The sequence below is a fragment of the Hypanus sabinus genome, chromosome 13, assembly GCF_030144855.1.
Source record: "Hypanus sabinus isolate sHypSab1 chromosome 13, sHypSab1.hap1, whole genome shotgun sequence".
Lineage (NCBI taxonomy): Eukaryota > Metazoa > Chordata > Chondrichthyes > Myliobatiformes > Dasyatidae > Hypanus > Hypanus sabinus.
The window spans coordinates 111226808-111250102 of NC_082718.1; the positions used below are offsets into that span (position 1 = coordinate 111226808).

At 39.0% G+C, this 23295-nt stretch overlaps 1 long non-coding RNA gene across 2 annotated transcripts in view; it reads left to right on the top strand.

Moving 5' to 3' along the window:
* Positions 1–22874, top strand: part of LOC132404291 (uncharacterized) — a 46240-nt gene extending 23366 nt beyond the window's left edge. For both annotated transcript variants that reach the window (XR_009515489.1, XR_009515490.1), the window contains exons 2-3: positions 14217–14303; positions 20900–22874. This is a non-coding gene — a long non-coding RNA (uncharacterized LOC132404291). The remainder of the gene's footprint in view (positions 1–14216; positions 14304–20899) is intronic.
* Positions 22875–23295: the final 421 nt, after the last annotated feature.

Genomic DNA, 23295 nt, shown 5'->3' on the forward strand with positions numbered 1-23295 from the left:
CTTCTTGAAGGTTTGGATAAACCTTTCAGCTAGCCCATTCATTGCTGGGTGGTGAGGATCTGACTTGAAATGTCTAATTCCATTTTTCTTCATGAACAGTTGGAATTCTTCTGATGTGTATTGTGGTCTGTTGTCACTCACAGTTTGTTCTGGTGAGCCATTTCTGGTGAAGATAGTCCTCAGAGAAGAGCCGGTCTTTGCTGAGGTGATTGACTTCATTGGTATAACCTCCAGTCACTTTGAATGAGCATCCACAGCAATCAGAAACATAGAGTCAATGAATGGCCCAGCAAGGTCAATATGTACTCTTTGCCACAGAGATGGCCACTCCAATGACTGTAACGGTGCCTGTGGAGGTGCATTTTGAACTTTTTGGCATCCCAAACAGTTTTTGGCCAAGTCTTCGATCTGCTTATCTACTCCCTTCTCAAACACCTTCTGATTAGCATTAAGCAACTATGACAGCCTCTGGCTAGTGCTACCATTTGGGCTGCCATTGTTGTTGATGTCACACTGAGAGCTTTGATTAAAGTTGGATTTTTTTCAACCATTCAAGTCAGAAAAGTGCGACCCACCCCCCTGTTTTTCAATACATAAAGCTCAAACTGTTGAATTTGGCTTCCATCCGTCAATTTACCTTCAGTTTGCATTTAGAAGACACTTTTTCGTCTGTGTAGGTCTTTAGCAAAACTGAGATCTTCAGTAATGGCACCTTTGAAAACAGTCTGTTGCAGTCGGCCTCTGGAATTAAGGACAAAGCTGATCCTGTATCCAGCTCCATTTTCAGTTTAACACCAGACACATCCATTGTGATCCAGCAAGTGTTGTGATCTGCTTTAGTTATACTATGCAGCTCCAGGCATGCAGTTCACCTTTATCAAACTTTATGTTGTCTGATTTTATTTTATATTCAGTAACTTTATGTGTTTGCTTAGTTTTGTGTTTGAGACTTTTCACTCTGCTGTGCCTTTTGTCTGCCTTCCACACTCTCTTATGTGACCTTGTCTGTGATAATTCCTGCAAAATTTTTCTTTGAACCAATAGTCATTTGCATCAAGGGAGGATTTGCCACATCAATAACATCTTTGGCTTTTTTGCAATATTCAGGAACATTTTGTGCATTTCACATTCTAACTTCCTCTTCTGTAGTTCCGCTGCATCCTTTGCTGCAGTCTCTAATGATATTGCAATGGTCAATACCTATTCTAAAGTTAGATCTCTTCCTGCCAGTAGCCTTGTTTGAATGTTTTGATGATATATGCCACATACAAGCCTGTCCCTTAATGCATTAGAAAGTCCATCTCTAAGTCACAGTATTGGGAAAGTTTGAGCAATGCATTCAGAAAAGCTTTTATCTTTTGACTGGTTCCTTTTGTGATATCCAAATCTCTCAGCTATTATCCCTTGTTTAAGGCTCAAATTATTTTGTAAAATTGTAACTACTTTGTTGAATGTGTTGCTGGCTTTGCAGGGGTTACTAAGTTGTGTAAGAGACTATACATTCTTGGACCCATTAAGCTAAGAAGTGGAGCTTTTTTTTTGCTCCTCCACGTTGTTCGCATTACAATGCAGCTCAACCCTCTCGATGTACGACTCCCAGCCTTCATTAGCACTATCAAATTCACCAACTTTCCCAACTGAAGCCATTGCCATGTTATTTTCACTTTAAATCAAGCATGTCGTTCACTGTGTACTATGCTGTACTCACACCTTTGTTTGCATACACGAGGGCTTTCTTTGTACCGTTTAATGCTCCCATAATTGTGCCGTAATTGTTGGTGCAGTTTATGATATTTCTGACATTCAAGTTCATACTTGTCACTAGTTTTATGTGTCTTTGCACAAGTACATATCAATTAACTAAAAGCATGCATGCAGAAGGTGACTTTAACTGGTGTACTTACATTGCAACAAGAGTGAGAGCACCAAGCGCATGTGTAGACACCAGTGCATGCATAGACACCAGCGCATGCGCATGCGCAGGCAACAGATCAATACATAGTGTTAAGGTGTAGGGGTTAATTGTTCTAAAATAAACAGATCCACACATTACAGTTTCCTCCTGTATAGGTTGGTAGGTTAATTGACCACTATAGGATGTTCCTTCTCAGGAGATGAGTGGGAGAAATAGTTGATAAAAATGTGGGAGGAATAAAAATGGGACCAATATCAAATTAATTTAAATTGGTGGTTCTGGGGTGGCATGGTAGTGCAACACTTCACAGTGCCAGCTGTAAAATCAGGGTTCAATTGCCTCTGCTGTCTGTAAGAAGTTTATACATTCTCCCAGTGACCCTGTAGGTTTCCTCAGTACTCTAGTTTCCTCCCATAATCCAAACACATTGGAGTTAGGGTTAGTATGTTGTAGGCATGCTATATTGGCACTAAAAACATGTCAACACTTGCTGGTTGCCCCCAGTACATTTTAGATGCAAGCTATGCATTTCAATATAGGTTTTGATCTTTCGTTGTACATGTGACAAGTAAAGCTAATCTTAATTTATGTTCTAGTGAGAAATACCATTGGAAAGAGAGTACAAGAGCATGCATACACTGACACATGGCAAGATATGAATGATGATTCAAGGAACCTATCACTTCCACCTAAAACATTACAAACAAGAGAAAATTTGCAGATGTTAGAAATCTGAGCAACTCAAGCAAAATGCTGGAGGAACTCAGCAGGCCAGGCAGCATCTATGGAAAAGAGTACAGTTGACGTTAACTATTTCTCTCTCCATAGATGCTGACTAACTTGCTGAGAATTTGCTGTTTTCATTTAAGATTATCCAGCAGTTGCACCATTTGATTTTAAATTTTTATTTAAGCAACCATAAATATCCAAGTGGGATTAAAAAATAGAGGGAACAGCGATGGGGATGAGTGGACAAGTGAAAGGCTAAGTGAAACACAAGTACAGGCATATATTGCTACTGTGATTTGGCATCAAAAGGGTTAATTGCTTTTTGATGCAGCTGACAGCATTCAGCATGGCTGAGGGGCTGTGAGAGCAATCCAAGACTCCCTGTATCATTAGAAATTCTTCCCCTTCTTTAAACTCAGAGAGTCCTGGCCATCTGTGTGCTGATCGTCCACATGGAATGAGATGAAAATTGCTTGTTCTTGCAAACAATGCTTCTGATATTTAGAACAGAGAAAACATAGAAACATAGAAAACCTACAGCACAATACAGGGCCTTTGGCCCACAAAGTTGTGCCGAACATGTCCCTACCTTAGAAAATACTAGGCTTATCCATAGCCCTCCATTTTTCTCTCCGTGTACCTATCCAAAAGTCTCTTATAAGACCCTATCGTATCCACCTTCACCACTGTTGCCAGCAGCCCATTCCACACATTCACCACTCGCTGTGTAAAAAGACTTACCTCTGACATCTCCTTTGTACCTACTCCCAAGCTCCTTAAATATGTGCCCTCTTGTGGCAGCCATTTCAGCCCTGGGAAAAAGCCCCTGACTATCCACATGATCAATGCCTTTCATCATCTTATACATCTCTATCAGGTTACCTTTCATTCTCCATCGCTCCAAGGAGAAAAGGCCGAGTTCACTCAAACTGCTTTCATAAGGCATGCTCCCCAATCCAGGCAACATCCTTGTAAATCTCCTCTGCACCCTTTCTATCCTTTCCACATCCTAGTGAGGCGACCAGAACTGAGCACAGTACTCCAAGTGGGGTCTTAATTTGCTTAATTCAATTGGCAAAAGACAACAAAATTGTGCATATGCAAAAAACACCATAATAATAATAATAATAATAATAATAATAATAATAATAATAATAATAATAATAAAAAATAAGTGATAAATATTGTGAACATGAGTTGTAGACTCTTTGAAAGTAAGTCCACAGCTTATGGAATCAGTAGAGTGTTGTAGTGTGAAGTTATCCACACTAGTTCAGAAGCCTGATGGTTGGGGGTAATAACATTTCCTGAAGCTGATGAGTTCAGTTTCTCTTATTCAGTTCTATGTGAGAGTCTGGACACTGGCTTACTGTGCAACACAAAATTAGTTACAAAGTTGACACAACCATGCCTAACAAGAGAAGTCAAAGCCAACATAAAAGCCAAAGAGAGGACATATAATAGGGCAAAAATTAGTGAGAAGTTGGAGGATTGGGAAGTTTTTAAAAACCAACAGAAGGCAACTAAAAAATCATTAAGAAAGTAAAGATGGAATACAAAAGCAAGCTAGCCAATAATATTAAACATGATACCAAATGTTTCTTCAGATATATAAAGTATAAAAGAGAAGTGAGAATGGATATTGGACCGCTGGAAAATGATGCTGGAGAGATAGTAATGGGGGACAAAGAAATGATAGATGGATTGAAAAAATATCTTGTGTCAGTCTGCATTGTAGAAGACACTAGCATTATGGTGGAAGTTCCAGGTATCAGGGGTCATGAAATGTGTGAAGTTACCATAATTAGAGAGAAGGTTCTTAGGAAACAGAAAGGTCTGAAGGTAAAGAAGTCACCTGGACCAGATGGTATACACCCCTGAGTTCTGAAAGAGGTAGCTGAAGAAATCGTGGAGGCATTAGTAATGATTTTTCAAGAGGTAAAAAAGGTAATGTCAGTAGGCACTTTTTTCATTTATTCTGACTAATCTGGGATCAGATAATGGGGGAGACAGTCAGAGCAGTGGTGTGCTCCATATGCAGTATGTGGGAGGTCAGAGTCAACACAGTTGTCCCTGATGACCGCACCTGCAAAAGGTGCGTCCAGCTGCAGCTCCTATCAGACCGAGTTAGGGAATTGGAGCAGGAGCTAGATGAACTACGGATCATTCGGGAGGCAGAGGCAGAGATAGATAAGAGTTATCGGGAGGTAGTCACACAGAAATGACAGGAAGTAGGCAAATGGGTGACAGTCAAGAGAGGCAGGGGGAGCAGACAGAGAGAGCAGAGCACCCCTGTGGCCATTCCCATCAACAATAAGTATACTGTTTTGGATACTGTTGGTGGGGATGACCTACCAGGAACAAGTTGCAGTGGTCCTGTTTCTGGCATTGAGGTTGGACCCTCGACTAGGAAGGGGATGAGGGAAGAGAAGAGAGCAGTAGTGATAGGGGATTCTATAGTCAGGGGAGCGGACTGAAGCTCAGGTGCAAATGGGTAACTATGATGTTGTTGGGATAACAGAGACATGGCTGCAGGGAGATCAGACCTGGGAAATGAATGTACAAGGGTATACGTGCTATCGTAGGGACAGAAATGTGGACAGAGAGGGTGGGGTGGCCCTGTTGGTGAGGAATGAGATTCAGTCCTTTGCAAGGGGGGCGTAGGATCAGGAGAAGTAGAGTCTGTGTGGATAGAACTGAGGAACAGTAAGGGAAAAGAGACCCTAATGGGTGTTGTTTACAGGCCACCAAACTGTAGCATGGATATTGGGTCCAAGTTGAATAGGGAGTTAACATTGGCATGTGGCAAAGGAAATGTCGCAGTAGTTATGGGGGATTTCAACATGCAGGTGAACTGGGAGAATCAGGTTGGTGCTGGACCCCAAGATAGGGAGTTTGTAGAGTGCCTACGGGATGCATTCTTGGAACAGCTTGTACGAGAGCCAACCAGGGACAAGGCTATTCTGGACTTAGTGTTGTGTAATGAACAGGATTTGATAAGCGATCTTGAAGTAAAGGAGCCATTAGGAGGTGGTGACCCTAATATGATAAGATTTTATCTGCAATTTGAGAAGGATAAGGGCAGATCGGAGGTGTCAGTGTTGCAGTTGAACAAAGGGGACTATGGAGCCATGAGGGAGGAGCTGGCCAAAGTTAAATGGACGGATATCCTAGCAGAAAAGACAGTGGAACAGCAATGGCAGGGATTCTTGGGAATAATGCTCAAGGTGCAAAATCAGTTCATCCCCCGGAGAAGGAAGGATTCAAAGGGGGGAAAGGGACCACAGTGGTTGACAAAGGAAGTCAGAGATTGCATAGCATTAACAAAAAGGAAGTATGACAGAGCTTAGGTGACTGGGAGGACAGATGATTGGGAAATTTTTAAGGAACAACAGAACTTAACTAAAAAGGCAATACGGGGAGAAAAAAATGAGGTACAAACACAAGCTAGCCAGGAATATAAAGGAGGATAAAAGCTTTTTTAGGTATGTGAAGAGAAAGAAGATAGTTAAGAACAATGTTGGGCCCTTGAAGAATGAATTGGGTGAAATTGTTATGGGAAACAGAGAAATGGCAGAAGAATTTAATAAGTACTTTAGATCTGTCTTCACTAGGGAAGACACAAGCAATCTCCCAGATGTATGGATGGGCCAAGGTCATAGGGTAACAGAGGAAATTAAACAGATTGACATTAGGAAGGAAACGGTGATGAGTAGACTAATGGGACTGAAGGCTAACAAATCCCCAGGTCCAGATGGTCTGCATCCTAGGGTACTAAAGGAGGTGGCTCTGGAAATTGCGGATGGATTGGTAATCATTTTCCAATGTTCCTTAGATTCAGGATCAGTTCCTAAGGATTGGAGAATGGCTAATGTTATCCCACTTTTTAAGAAAGGAGGGAGGGAGAAAACAGAAAACTATCGACCTGTCAGCCTAACGTCAGTAGTGGGGAAGCTGCTAGAGTCCATTATTAAAGATGAAATAGTGGCATATCTAGATAGCAGTGATAGGATTGGGCCGAGCCAGCATGGATTTACCAAGGGCAAATCATGCTTGACTAATCTATTGGAGTTTTTCGAGGATGTAACCAGGAAGTTAGACAAGGGAGGTCCAGTGGATGTAGTGTACCTCGATTTTCAGAAGGCATTTGATAAGGTCCCACATAGGAGATTGGTGGGTAAAATCAGTGCTCATGGCATTGGGGGGAAGATATTGACATGGATAGAAAACTGGTTCACAGATAGAAATGGTAGCAATGAATGGGTGTTTCTCGGAATGGAAGGTCATGACTAGTGGGGTGCCACAGGGCTTGGTATTGGGACCACAGCTGTTTACGATTTACTTCAACGATTTAGATGAAGGCATTGAGAATAACATCAGCAAGTTTGCTGATGATACTAAACTGGATGGCAGTGTGACATGTGATGAGGATGTTAGGAGAATTCAGGGTGACTTGGATAGGCTGGGTGACTGGGCAGATACTTGGCAGATGACATTTAATGTGAATAAGTGTGAGGTTATCCACTTTGGGAGTAAGAACAAGAAGGCAGATTATTATCTGAACAGTGTAGAGTTCGGTAAGGGAGAAATACAAAGTGATCTAGGAGTCCTTGTTCATCAGTCACTGAAGGTGAATGAGCAAGTGCAGCAGGCAGTGAAGAAGGCTAATGGAATGTTGGCCCTTATTACAAAAGGAATTGAGTACAAGAGCAAGGAAATCCTTTTGTATTTGTACAGGGACCTGGTGAGACCACACCTGGAGTATTGTGTACAGTTTTGGTCTCCATGGTTAAGGAAGGACATCCTGGCTGTAGAGGAAGTGCAGCGTAGATTCACAAGGTTAATTCCTGGGATGTCTGGACTGTCTTACACAGAGAGGTTAGAGAGACTGGGCTTGTACACGTTGGAATTAAGGAGATCGAGAGGGGATCTGATTGCAACATATAAGATTATTAAGGGATGGGACAAGATAGAGGCAGGAAATATGTTCCAAATGCTGGGAGAGTCCAGTACCAGAGGGCATAGTTTGAAAATAAGGGGTAGGTCATTTAGGACAGAGTTAAGGAAAAACTTCTTCTCCCAGAGAATTGTGGGGGTGTGGAATGCACTGCCTCAGAAGGCAGTGGAGGCCAATTCTCTGGATGCTTTCAAGAAGGAGCTAGATAGATATCTTATGGATAGGGGAATCAAGGGATATGGGGACAAGGCCAGGAACCGGGTATTGATAGTAGATGATCTGCCATGATCTCAGAATGGCTGTGCAGGGTCAAAGGCCGAATAGTCTACTTCTGCACCTATTGTCTATTGTCTATAAGAATCATTTGATTCTTGATTGCTTCTAGAAGACTGGAAATTGCAAATATCACTTCACTCTTCAAGAAGGGAGAGAGACTGAAGAAAGGAAACTATAGGCCAGTTAGTCTGACCTCAGTGGTTGGGAAGATGTTGGAGTTGATTAACAAGGATGAAGTCTCAGGGTACTTAGAGGTATGTAATAAAATAAGTTGTAATCAGCATAACTTCCTCAAGGGAAAACCTTGCCACACAAATCTGTTGGAATTCTTTGAAGAAATAACAAGCAGGATAGACAAAGGTGAATTGGTTGATGTTGTGTACTTGGATTTTCAGAAGGCCTTTCACAAACTGCCACACATGAGGCTGCTTAACAAGCTATTCTATGGTATTCCATGAAAGATATTGTAGCATGGATAAGGGGGAAGGTGTGTGGGTAGGTAAGGACAGATGAATTAAGAAGATGGGAGATGATAGGCGGTAGAGCTAAATGGCTGAAGAAGAAGGAATCTGATAGGAGTGGATATGAGGAAAGGCACCAGAGAGAGGTGATGGACAGGGTTAATAGAAGAAAAAAATGAGAGGGTAAACAGAATGAGGAAAGGAAAATGAATGAAGGAGGAGGAGGAGAAATTGTCAGGTTAGAGGTCAATGTTCATGTCATCAGGTTGGAGGCAACCTAGACAGAATATGAGATATTGCTCCTGAAATTTGAGTTTGGCCTTATCATTGCAGTAGAGGAGTCCATGGACCAACATGTCAGAATGGGAATGGGAAGTTGCAGTGAAATGGGTAGCCACTGGGAGATCCAACCATCATAGATGGAGCTTTCAAGATTCACGTGAGTTAATTATTGCTATGTGAGGGCTTCCGGGAATACAGACACAAGCAACGAACTATCAGTTGGAAGACCTCTGTGGGTTGAGCAGAATCTGAAGAGGGAGGGTCTGAAGTTTGAAGTATGAAGTTTCAGGCCAAATCCCTCCATCAACATGTTGTCATCAATTCCTTTCTTCTCACAGTGGTCCTGCTACAACTGTCACAACAATAGATTTGGCAGCACAGTAGATATGGCAATTGCACTCATGAATATGCTCATGTCAGCTAATCATTATTTCATTGTGATAGTATTTAACTCCATTCATTCTGTCATAGGTAGTATTTGTTGAGACTTGGACACAGCAATGCTTCACTGCTTGTTTGCATTCTGCCTTGCCTGAGAAATTGAACTGTTGAGTCAACTGACTCTGAAGACTAGCATTTTTCCTCTTATTCTTAGTTGTTCTTTTCAACCGCAGTGTAGGCTTTGTTTTCCATTTGAGAGTTTTAGTTAATGGCCCTGTTTGGCCTAGTGTTTATTGTTTTCTTTTCCCTTTAACACTGTTCACATTAAAGTCTGGGAACTATTGACCTGCTTCAGTGTCTCCTACACTGCACTTGCGCCATGTCCGCACCAGGTGACAACAACATTTTGATCCACAATGTCTCCTTTCTGCTTTCCACAAATGCTGCTTGACCCTTTGAGCTCCTTGAGCAGATCATTTGTTGTTCCAAATTCCAGCATCTACAGTACCTCTAATAAAGAGAAAAGTCTTGAATGCAGAAGTGGAGGAATTTCTTTAGGCAGGGATAATGAATCTGTTGAATTCATTGCCACGGAGGACTGCTAAAGCCAGGCCATTGTGTATTCAAAGTAGAGTTCGATAGGTTCTTGATTAGTAAGGGCATCAAAGTTTACAAGAAGAAGGAAGAAGAATGGTGTTAAGAGGGATAATAAATCAGCCATGGTGAAACGGCAGAGTACAGTCAATAGACAAAATGGCCTAATTCTGCTCCTATGTTTTAGGGTCTTATAGAGTGGAGAGGGAGATTAACCCTTTCCTTGTGGTAACATGAGGGGGAATTTCTTTACTCAGAGAGTGGTAGCTGTGTGGAACAAGCTTCCAGTAGAAGTGGTAGAGGCAGGTTCAGTATTGTCATTTAAAGTAAAATTGGATAGGTATATGGACAGGAAAGGAATGGCGGGTTATGTTGAGGGTTATGTTAAAGCTGAGTGCGGGTCAGTGGGACTAGGTGAGAGTAAGCGTTCGGCATGGACTAGAAGGGCTGAGATGGCCTGTTTCCATGCTGTAATTGTATATGGTTATAACTCTGCTTCAGTTGAGTAAAGCAGACCTGATAGAATGAAGGCCTCTTCGAGAATGAACTATATTTCAAAAGCCTTAAAAAGATGAGTGGAGTGTAAACACTTCAAATCAGCCAAGTTCTAACCAGACAAATTGTGTTGGTGCCGGAAAATGTGGCAACACTTCTGGGCTATCCCAAGCACAGCATTAGTTTCTAAAGCAAATAATGTATTTCACTAACACAAGAGATTCTGCAGATGCTGGAACTCTAGAGTAAAATGTACAAAATGCTGGAGGAATTCAGCAGGTCAGGCAGCAACTTGGAAAGGAATAAACAGTGGATGTTTTGGGGAAAGACCCTGATACCACTCTTATAGTCCTGATGAAGTGTCTTGGTTTCTCCAGGATTTTGTATGTGTTGACATTTTGATGTACATGTGATAAATAAATCTGAATCTGAGCCAGAGAAGGTGAGTGAACACCCTCCCAAGAACATTAATGAACAGACCAAACATTCACAGTGCCCTGTAGTAACTTCCTTTGCCAGCATTATTTGGAAACTCATGTTTCCAACCAAATCTCAAAGACAGTGAAGCTTCCAGTTATGGTTTGTTAATTGTTGAGAGCTGTCCTTTAGAATACAACAGCTCTTAACTCAGGCTTAACCAGAATCAAATCAGCCAAGGAGCAGGCACTGACTAAAGGGGACTGAGCTCACTGGGAAACTGAAAAATTTGTAGCCAATCTGACAGGTTCAGTAGAACTTTCAGAATGAGTGGGATTTCATTTAACCTTGTATTTACATGAAGTTATTCATATACAACAGGTGCCTGCAGATAGCAGAGAACATAGAACAATAGAGCACCATACAGGTCCTTTAACCTGCTCCAAAATCCATCTAATCCTTCTCTCCTGTACCACATTAGATCAACTACCAGAATCTAGTGAATGCACATGCGGTTGATTGATCACATGATGAATTGCTTGGCAATCATATGTGTGGGAGGCCCTCTCTTTTGGCGCAGGCCAGGTTTATAGCTTCCATGCTGTAAGTTGCATGATGTGTTCTGTTTCTAACATGACTCAGTGAAACCGAATACTGTAGTCCTTGCTCTGCGGATACGTAACACTTCTCACATAGTCCTCCATTTTCCTACCCTCGTGTGCCTATCTAAGAGTCTCTTAAATGTCCCCAGTGTATCTGCTTTTACCGCCACTGCTGGCAGCATGTTCAAGGATCAAGGATCAACTAAATTCGTCATATGTATTTACATAAATTAGAACATTGCTGTGGTTTATTGGTGTGACATGCAACAATCAGTAATGATACAGATTAAAGAATTACATAAATTAAAGTTCAAGTATGGCAATTGAATAAAATGTGCATAAATCCATAAGTACTTGCACATATTTACAATGTAAACAGCATTATAAAGTTGGTTTAAAGAGTTTACAAAGCAGTGCAGTGGAGGGGGTGGAGGGGGTGAAGCTAGCTAGAACGGTTGATCAGAATAACTACCTGAGGGAAGAAGCTTTGAAAGTGGCATGAGATGATCCACACACCTACCACAATCTATGAAAAAAAAGTTATCTCTGATATCCTCCCTATACTCTCCTTCAAACACTTTAAAGATATGTCCCATGGTATTTGCTATTTCCACCCTGGGGAAAATATTCTCTGACTCTTTGCTCTATCTATGTCTCCTATCACTAGGCATAACTCTATCTTTTGTACTACCTCTCATCTTCCTTAACTCCAAAGAGAAAAGTCCCAGCTTGCTCAGCCTATCCTCATAAAACATGTTCTCTAATTCAGGCAGCATCCTGGCAAATCTTATTTGTACCCTCTCGGAAATATCCATAACCTTCTTATAATGAGGTAACAAAACCTGAACACAATATTCCAAGTCTGGTCTACCTGGAGTTTTAAAGAGTTGCAACCTTACCTTGTGGCAAATGCAGTGTAATGGTAAATTGTACATTGATTTAATTAAAATATTAGATGCACAATTTACCACTGGCTAGTGTTTAGAGCATAGAGTCATAGAAAATTACAACACAAAAGCAGGCCCTTTGGCCTATCCAGTAGATGCCAAATCCTTTAAGCTTCCTAGTCTCATCAACCTGAACATAAACCATAGCCCTCCATCTCAATGTACCTATTCAAACTTCTTTTAAATGTTGAAATAAAATTCACATCCACCACTTCCACTGGCAGCTTGTTCCACAGTCTCATGACCCTTTGAGTGAGGTTTCCCCTCATGTTCCCATTAATCATTTCACCTTTCACCCTTAACCTATGACCTCTAATTGTAATCTCACCCAATCTCAGTAGGAAAAGTCTGCTTGCATTTACCCTATCAATAGCCCTCATTATCTTTTATATCTCTATCAAATATCCCCTCAGTCTTCTATGATCTAGGGAATAAAGTTCTAACCTATTCAATATTTCCAACTCAGGTCCTCCAGTCTCAATAACATCCTTGTATATTTTATCTATACTCTTTCAAACTTATTTACATCTTTCCTGTAGGTAGGTGACCAAAGCTGCACGCAATACTCCAAATTACACAATTACACAATTTCAAAATATTATTCCAACTCCTGTATTCAGTACTTTGATCTATGAAGGCCAATGTGCCTTTCTTTATGCCCTATATGCCTATGACATCACTTCCAGTGAATTATGGAACTGTATTTCTAGTCCCTTTGTTCTAATGCACTCCTCAGTGCCCTACCACCCACTGTGTAAAACCAACCCTGGGTTGGTCCTCCCAAAGTGCACCACCTCACATTTGTCTGCATTAAATTTCATCTGCCATTTTTCAGCCTGTTTTTTCCAGCTGGTCCATATTCTACTGCAAGTTTTGATAGTCTTCCTCCCTCTCCGCTACACCTCCAAGCTTGATGTCATCTGCAAATTTGCTGATCCAGTTAACCACATTATAATCCAAATCACTGACATAGATGACAAACAACAAAGGACCGAGCACAGATTCCTGTGGCACTCCAGTCAGAGAGGCAACCATTTTTACCATTCTCTGGCTTCTCCCACAGAGCCATAGAGACAGGGCATTTGCTCCCTCTGTCTGTGTTGCTCTATACAAATAATCTTCCACTCATCTTCTTCTCTCCCCATTAACAGATGAGTAGGTCAGCGGCTCAACTACAGCAAGTGGAGCCGCTGCATCAGTGCTCAAAGGATTTGGCTTTGATCCTGACTTTGGGTGCTGTCCGTGTAGAGTTCACATGTTCTATCTGTGAAGGTGTGGATTTTCCCTGGGTACTCTGGTTTCCTCCATGTCTGAAAGATGTGCAGGTTGGAAGACTGATGGATTTTAAATTGCCACTAGTGTGTAAGTGATTGGTGGAATCAGAGGGGAGCAAAAGATCTGATTAGTGTAGCTATTTCCTGATGGTCACTTCAGACCCAGTGAACAGGAAGATGGTTTTCTATATTTAATTCCTGGGCAAGAACGGCATTTATTACCATTCCTAGCTATAAAGATAAAGATTAGCATTACTTGTCACAGGTATATATGAAGCATCAAAAATACAGTGAAATGTGTCATTTCCATAAATGCCCAACAGTGCAATGTGCTGATGGCAGCCTACAACTGTGGTCATGCTTCCCATACCAACATAGCATATGCCCACAATTTACAAACCTTGTTATGTTTTGTAACTTCAAAAAAAAATTAACTAATTCAAGGGAAGACACGTGAGTCTTTGTTATGAGTCTAACTTTACGTTTACTTTAAGTGAGGCATGCACATATCAAGTGGTGGCATGACGACACATGCAATTTACTTATTTATACATATAATCCGTAATGAATTATTTAAACAACCAAAATACTTAATCGACCAATACGTACATACAAGATTACTCAAATATTATTGAAATATTAAATATAAACCCTTACTAAACCATACATCTTTGGAAAGTGGAAGGAAACTGGAGCACCTGGAGGAAACCCATGTGTTCACGGGGAGAATGTACAAAATTTTAAAGACAGCAGTGGGAATTGAGCACCGATCTTACATCTAGCTGCTGTTAAGCATTGTGCTAACCTTTTTTGAATTGGTAAAATGATATATTGTCACATGTATGAAGATACATGAAAAATTTTGTTTTGCATGCTATCCACACAGGTCATTTCACAACCAGTATATCAAGGTCATACAAAGGAAAATCAAAAGAATGCAGAATGCAGAGTTACATTTTGCAACAGTTTTATTGTAAGTTCAATGCAGGTAAACAATAAAGTGCTAAGGCATGACAAGGTAGATTGTGATGTGAAGTGTTCATCTTTTTGTACAAAGAATTTAAATTCAAGCAATTAAATAAAATAACTAATAATGAGCTGGTCTCACCAATAACAACCATATTATCATGGTTATGGTTTGTAGTTGATACAAAGGATGTGGGGTGCCTGTGACCTGCTTTTGTTTTCATATTAGTAAAAGTCTAATGTGAGTTCTGGTCAATGGTGGGGTTATCCCACTATTATAAGACTATTGAATGATCCCTTGATCATAGCTGGGTTGTCATTAAAACTAACCTGGTTCATTTGTTAACCTTCAGAAACAGAGAGCTTTGATCCTTACCCAGAATGGACAAAATATAACTCCCAATCCTCTCATGTGTTTAACTTTTAATTGCTCCCTAAGTCCAGAGCATTCCCAAAGCAGACAGAAGATGTTGATACATTCACAGAATAAACAAAAAGGAGCAAGACGCAGAAAATGCTGAAGGAACTCAACAGGCCAGGCAGCATCTATGGAAAAGAGTACAGTCAACATTTCAAGCTGAAACATCGTCTGTACTCTTTTACAAAGATGCTGCCCGACCTGATGAGCTCCTCCAGCATTTTGTGTGTGTTACTCGGATTTCCAGCATCTGCAGGCATTCTCTTGTTTGTGATTTAAAAAAAGGAAATCACTTTGAAAGGGATCGTGAGAAAATTGATTGTAATTGTGCAGAGGAAACAAACTGGGACAGTCTGTGTTGAAAATGAGGACCCTTTACGTTCAGAGGTAGCTTTGTCTCCTAAACTAGTTATTCCTCTAGAATCATAGAGGAAGAGTCATGCAGCATGTAAGCAAGCCAACTTGCCTGAATGATCTAAGTAAATCCCATTTGGTGCTCGTATTTGATCTATATCCATCTAAATCAGGGGCTCCCAACTGTTTTTATGCCATGAACCCCTATTCAGGTCGGGAACTCTAAACCTTTTCAATCCATCTGTCCCAGTACCTTTTAAATATTGTTATTGTACCTACTTCAACCACTTTCTCTGATAGAACATTTTATAACTTTTCTCTGGGAAAAGAACAGTTGCTCCTCTGGATCCTATTAAATCTCTCCTCTCTCTGCCTAAACCTATGCCCTCTGGCTTTTCAAGATTCAAGATTGTTTATTGTCATTCTTTAGTATATGAGTATAAAGGAGAACAGAATGATTGTCACTTCAGATCTGATGTAGCATAAAAAATAGAATAAGCATAAAAAGCACAATAAAAAAACACACAAATATAAATCCTTTCTTCTCAGATATCCCAGGAAACCTGGCTCATTAGCCCATTGCTGCCAGACAAGGGATCCCGCAGTGATAAACCCACTTCTGTCTGGCTTTGTATGTCCAGGATGTATACAACTTTGGTCCTGCCAAATATGTGAGGTCGGGATGTCTTGCCCAACCAAACCATTGGTAGGAACGCTGTGTGATTTACAGTCCCCAGAAAGAAATAACAGATCATACACTGCATACAATTTATAAAGAAGTATATTTAAGAATGTTAATTTAAACAAATATTCATTAATTGAAAGAAAAAAAAACAAAAAGGGCCCATTACTCTTAAACAGTCAAACGTGCACTTAAATTGGAGCTCATCTTGAATGTCTGTCTCTCACACGCTGGACCCACAGTCTGTGTGGAAGCAACCCCACCTTCCAAATGCCACTCAAAGTCCATCTTGAACAAACAGGTCTCCCACGGGAGTATGGGCTCTTCCTTCTTGAAGCCACTCAGCTGCACTTGTGCAACAGGGATGGCATCTTCAGCCATTGTTTCCCCCATCTTTTTCCAGCTCCCGCCAAACAAGACAGAGACCCAACATTCTCCAGAACCTTCTCTCAATTCCACTATCCCGATTGGCTGACAGCACATTCCTAAATTGAATAACTAACCTCTTATCTTAGCTCAAACCCAAACAAGCTGAAAACAGAACAGACTGCTCTTACAGAACTGCTAAAATGAAATACCTACAGCACAGCAGTAAAGATCTTAACCAAGGCATTACATAAATACATAAAATTAGCTTATAGAATATAGACTGACTGTTTTTATGTATATAAAGTGATGCTAGGTACAGGAGTATTTGTGAATAAGGTGATTCTGACAGGAGATGATAGAGTGATGGTGTAGCAGAGTGTGGTGTGATGGGGTGGGTTAATGGGTGAAGGTGCTGATCAGCCTGAAGGTGTTGGGGTAAGTTACGGTGTGAACGCTGCATCTTGATTCCCCAACCCTAAGAAAGAGACTGCACACGTTCATCCTGCCTGTGCTCCTTGTGATTTATACACCTCAATAAGATGGCCTCTCATCCTCCAATGCTTTGGTGAAAAAAGTCCCTACCTACATAACCTCTTGCCATAACTCAATCTCTCAAGTCCAGGCACATCATTGTAAAGAAGTTTGTACATCTTCCCTGTGAACATGTGGATTTCATTCATGTGCTACAGTTTCCTCGCACATTTCAAAGACCTACCAGTTAGTAGGTTAATTGTCCTGTGATACGGCTAGGGTTAAATACTTAAGTTGTTGGGAAATGCGGCTCATTAGACCTGAGGGCCTATTCTGCATTGTATGTCTAAATACAAAATAAAATAAATCTCTTCTGCATTCTATCATACATTGGGAGATTTAACCATCTTAAATACTGGTTTTAATGTCAACAATGTCAAAGGAAAATGGAGACACTGCCCTAGCAGACTGCACACTCTTCATTGGGACTAAACCAGATTATTACATTTCAAATTTGCACAGATAGGTTAATGAGCAACTTCCAAAGAGATTTACCATTAATAACCAGTATATGAATTAGTGTATCAGTCAAACAAATTAGCAACATAACGCATGAGACCTCGTGGATGAAATTATGCACTAAAGTTAGACCAAACAAAAACACCTTTTTGCAGAAACAAAGCGCATAATTTAAATGAAAATATTTAAAATCTGTTACTCAGCTAGCCAATTAACTGATTGTTGCCATGGTAACAAGAAGTTATGAGATTTTCCTTTGGGGCTTAATATGGTAATTTCCCAGGGCTTGTTCTTGAGATGTTGAGGATGGATAGCTAAACCAGGCATGAGTACCATAAAAATAAAAGTGAGATGTGTGAAGGCTTTTGAAACATCTACTGCAGTATCTTTCTCTATTCTTCTGTCCTTAGTGTTCTATGCCTTGATGATTCAAGTGCTTATCTAGATACTTCCTAAATGTTATGATACTCTCTGCCTACACCATCCACTCAGGCCAGTCCATTCCAGATTCCAATCACCCTCTGAGTGAAAATGTTTTCAGATCACAGAACAGGTTCTCAAGCCAATGATTTCTGTGCCAAACATGATACCAAATTAAACCATATTTCTTCTGCCTGTGCATGACCATATACCTCCATACCCTGCATATTCATGTCTATCCAAGAGCCTCTTACACATTATATCCACTTCTACCACCAACCCTGCCAGCCTCTTCCAGGCACCCACTACTTTCTATGTAGAAAAAAAAACTTGCCCCAAATTTCTCCTTTAAGCTTTACCCCTCTCTTGTAAAATACATATCCTCTATTTATACCAGGGAAAAGATTCTTTCTACACCATATTTGCCTCTCATAGTTTTATTAACATATCAGGTCTCCTCACAGCTTCCAACACTTCTGAAAAAACAAACCAAGTTTGTCTAACCTCTTCTTACAGCTCATATCCTCTAATTCAGGCTGCATCCTGGAAAAATCTTCTGCACCCTTTCCAAAGCTTCCACATCCTTTCTATACTGGGACAGCCAGAGTTGCATTCAATTTTGCCTCAGAATTGCCTCCTCAGTCCCCCACCAAATCTCCTATACCTTATCTAAAACTATACCCTCACTCCAGGGAGGAAATTTTCTTCTATCTCCTCTAACAGTACATCTTATTTTGTACACCTATGTCAGGTAATCTCCTCAACCTCTTTCACTCTAAGGAAAGCTATAACCCTGAGGCTTCTACTCCTTTACAAAATGGCTGATAAGATATTGAACACTACTCTGCTAGTTGTAAACAGAATGGATGAAGGAGGTCGGGATAAAAGAAAAATATTTGGTATTGGTATGGGTTTATTATTGCCGCATGTACTAAAATACAGTGTAAAGCTTTTCTTGCATCCTGTTCATATAGACTAAATCATTTCATAGTGCATTGAACTAAAACCAGGTAAAACAGTAACAATGTAGAATAAAGTGTAAAAGCCACTGAAAAAGTGAAGTACAGGTAAACGATGAAGCACAAGCTCATAATGAGGTAGATCATGAGGCCATTTTATTGTACAAGAGGTACCTTCAAAGTCTGATAACAGTGGGATAGAAGCAGTCTTTGAGGCTGGTGGTACGTGTTTTCAGGCTTTTGCCCATTGGAAGAGTAAAGATGAGAGAATGTTTAGGTTGGGTGGAGTCTTTGATAATGTTGGTTGTTTCTTATAGACAGAGTCCTTGGAGGGGAGTTTAGATTCCGTGATGTGTTGAGTGCTGTCCACAACTCTGCAGGTTCTTGTATTCATATACAGAGCAGTTACCATACCAAGCCATTGTGAACCAGAAATGATACTTGATACGGTGCATCGATGACAATTGGTAAGAGTTGTCAGGGATGTGCTGAATTTCTTTCACTTCCTGACCAAGCAGAGACATTGGTGAGCTTTCTTGGCCATGACATCAACATGGACAGTCTATTGACGAGGCCTTTGACCAAGTTAAAATAAATGCATATTATGTTCAGAGGTCATTTAGTGTTTCTGTTTTAAACAGCTACCAAACAGTAATTTTATGCAAATAGCCTAAAGTAAAGTGTCTGTCCATTGCTACATAGAGAGAATGCTGCTACATAGAGAGAATGCAGACCAGTCCCCTAATTAGTGAGCAACTCTGCAACCACTGAAGTCTCCATTCAATTACAGTCATCCCACATACACAGCAAGTCCATCACAGTGCAAAGTGAAACCATGTTTCTGGGACCTGAAGTAATCTTTGGGACCATAAATATTTACTTAATTACCTGCTATTTTGTGATGAATTATATCATCATCTATTTAGGGGAACTCATTATTGTGTATTTTTATACCTGTAGATGAGCTGAAATGTCAGCATTGATTTGACTTTGCAGAGAAACATCAGATTTCTGTCATCAGCAGTGTGCTTGACATGCTGTTTCAACTGCTTTAAATTGAGTATTGGAGTAAACAAAATGATAGTGACACAGAATATTATTGTCAGGTACACAAGAGATTCTGCAGATGCTGGAAATCAAGAGTGTTATATTTTGTAACTCCAAACCATAAAGCTAATTGAAAGCAAAAAGACCTTACTTCTCTCCCTGTCCTGGCTTCTTTCTCTCTCTTTATCATCTCTCTTTATCTCTCTTGACACCTTTCTCAGTCGTGTTCCTTTTCCTTGTCCTGGGTTCTCTCATGATCCCTATCACAGTCTCACTCACAGACTTGAATAATATTTATGCAATCTCTCCTAACATTGATTTATTCAAACAAAGAGTTGAATTCCAATCAGAATATCATTTATTATTAACTTAACATATTGAAAGAAATTTGCTTAAATTGAAAAGTCAATTTTATGTGTTTGGTGATAAAAATAATAAGCTATTAGCATTTTCAATTAAAAGCAGCTAGAGCTAAAAGACAAATTTTAAAAATTCGTAAGGGAGACGGTAGTTTAGCATGTAATTATGAAGGCATTAATAAAATGTTTCAAGACTTTTACATTGAACTTTATAAATCTCAGTTTCCAGTTGATTCTTTTAAAATGAATGCCTTTTTACAAAAGATCGATTTTTCTCAAATTTCTATTAAAGATCAACAAACTCTTGATGCTCCTATTACTGAAAATGAAATTCAGAAAGCTATTTTTTCAATGCAATCTGGTAAAGCTCCTGGACTGGATAGTTATTCTATAGGATTTTATAAAAAAATTGAAAAATTGCTTTCTCCATATATGTTAGAAATACTTAAAGATTCTTTTTTTGATAGGAGAGTTACCTCCCACATTTTATGAAGCTTCTATTTCTTTAATTCTTAAGAAAGATAAAGACCCTGCTGACTGTGCCTCATATAGACAGATTTCATTATTAAATGTGGATGCTAAAATTCTTTCAAAAATAATGGCTAATCAGCTGGATAATATTCTAGTTGAAATTGTCTCTTAACCATATAACCATATAACAATTACAGCACAGAAACAGGCCATCTCAGCCCTTCTAGTCTGTGCTGAATGCTTGCTATCACAGACCAAACTGTTTTTTGACAAACAGGTTTTGTAAAGGGCTGTTATTCCTTCTCTAATGTTTGGAGACTGTTAAATGTTATATATTCATCCTTTTCTAAGACTCCCCAATGTGTTGTCTCTCCTAATGCTGAAAAGGCATTTGACAAAGTTGAATGGAAACATTTATTTAACATTTTAGAGAAATTCAGCTTTGGTATTAATTTTAATAAATGGATCAGAATAATATATAAAAGCCCTATTGCTACTGTTATTACCAATAATTGCAAATCTTCTTTTTTTCAGCTTTCACAGGATACGAGACAAGGATGTCTGTTAAGTCCCTTGTTATTTAATTTGGTGCTGGAACTCTTAGCTATTGCACTTCGTGAAGCTAAAGATATTCATGGAATTATCATAAATGGGACTATTCATAAGATCTTCCTTTATGCTGATGATTTCTTAGTTTATATTTCGAATCCTGAAGAATCCATTCCTAGTTTATTGAAACTATTAAACAAACTTGGAAAGTTTTTGGGATATAAACTAAACCTTCATAAAAGTGAATTATTTCCCCTATATGATTCTGCTTCTATATATGATGACATTCCTTTTAGAGTTATGGACTCTTTTAAATATTTAGGTATTATTATTATTTAAAATCATAAAGACCTTTATAAAACTAAATTGGTTCCTTTAGTGGATTTTATGAAGCAATTATTTTGTAGATGGAATCCACTTACACTTCTGGTAGCTGGCTGAATTCATGTTGTTAAAATGATGATTTTACCAAAATTTCTATATGTATTTCAAAATATCCCTTTTTTAACTAAGAAATTTTTTGGTCAGGTTGACGCTATCATTTCATCTTTTGTTTGGAATAATAAAAGTCAAAGAATTGGTAAATATCATTTATAAAAATTAAAAAAGGGTGGAGGTCTTGCTCTGCCTAATTTGAGAATGTACTATTGGACTGTTAATATATGTTATATGTGTTTTTGGTTATATTGGGCTGATAAAAATGAACGACCACCTTGGGCTGATTTGGAATTGAAAGCTATGAAACAGTTCCACTTAAACTCATTATTAAGAGCTTCTCTACCCGTACAACTGGCCAAAATTGCTAATTTAATTTTATATCCTCTGATTAAGCAGTCATTACAAATTTGTTTCCAGTTTCATAATTCTTTTAATCTCAAAAAATTTAAACTTTTTAGTTTAATTTATCAAAGTTATTTATGCAAACCTTCATTAAGTGATCCTACTTTTCTTCTTTGGATGAATAAAGGAGTTATTCCTTTATGGATCTGTTTCAAGATGACCTTGTAACCTTGTAAGATACTCTCTCTTGTATTCACATTTCTTGCAATATCTTCAGGTCAGACACTTCTTACAAGAATATTTAATTAATTTTCCATATATACAGGATTCTGACCTGTTAGATATTATTTTAAAAATGAACCCTTTAGTGAAAAGTTTTATTGGGAAAGTGTATAATTTATTATTACAACAGCACAGTTACCCTTCACTTAAGATTAAGCAAAATTGGGAGAGAGAGCTTAACATGACCTTGATAACAGAGGATTGGTTGCAGATTTTGAAGTTGGTTAACTCTTCTTCGATCTGTGCTAGTCACTCTTTAGTTCAATTGTTTCCTAATGTTGATAGTCAGTGTGATAGATGTAAAACCGAGACAGCCACATTGACACATATGTTTTGGTCGTGTTCTGTATTGAAACATTTTTGGAAATCTATTTTCTCTGCAATTTCTAAAGTTTTAAAAGTTAATTTACAACCTAATAAATTGACAGTTTTGTTTGGTATAAGCCCTCAATATATCAGACATGTAATTGCATTTGTTACATTATTGGTCAGAAGGGCTATTTTATTGAAATGGAAAGATGTTTCTGCTCCTAATTTGATACAATGGTTCTCTCAGGTGATGCTATGTCTTAGTTTGGAGAAAATCAGAAGTTGAACTTTTGATCCTCGATTTGATTTTGAGAAAAAGTGGGGTTCATTTGCCCGCTACTATCATCTGATTTGAGTTAATTAATATGGTTTCCTTCTGATTTTTGTTTAAATGGATTTGAGTTGGCAGATTAATGTTTTTTTTTTATGGAAGCTTGTATGATGTATAGCTCCGGTGTTGTGCTCCCAATAGGGTTTTTGTTTCCATTTTTTTTAGTTAGTAGGGGTTTTTTTTCTCTTAGTTCATTGGGGTTCTTTTTTTTTCTTTTTTTAAAACAAAAATTCTTAACACTTTATTTTTTCTTATTATTATTGCTTAGCTTTGTTAATCAGTTATTTGCTAATTTAATTCTTTGTTGTACATAATGACATATTGACTTGATTACCTTAATGTATTTTTTGTTGATCTTTAATAATAATTATTAAAAAAGATTTTAAGAATAAAATTAAGTCTTGTTTATCCTCTTCCATTTCCATAGCACTTACAATATGTCATTCCTCTCTTTCTTTTCTTTTTTCTTCTTTCTAGGGTGTGCCTCTTGATCTTGGGAAGGCTAATTTAGTTTATTGGAGTATTCTGTTAATAATCCTTCAATTGCTCCCTTTACTAGTGATCTCTCCCCTTGATTTCTTCATCCATAACACCATCTGATGAATGCTCTACTTTTGTATCTCCATTGATGCCTGTCTTTTTGACCTTCCATTCGTCTTTGTATCTACTTTTACAAACA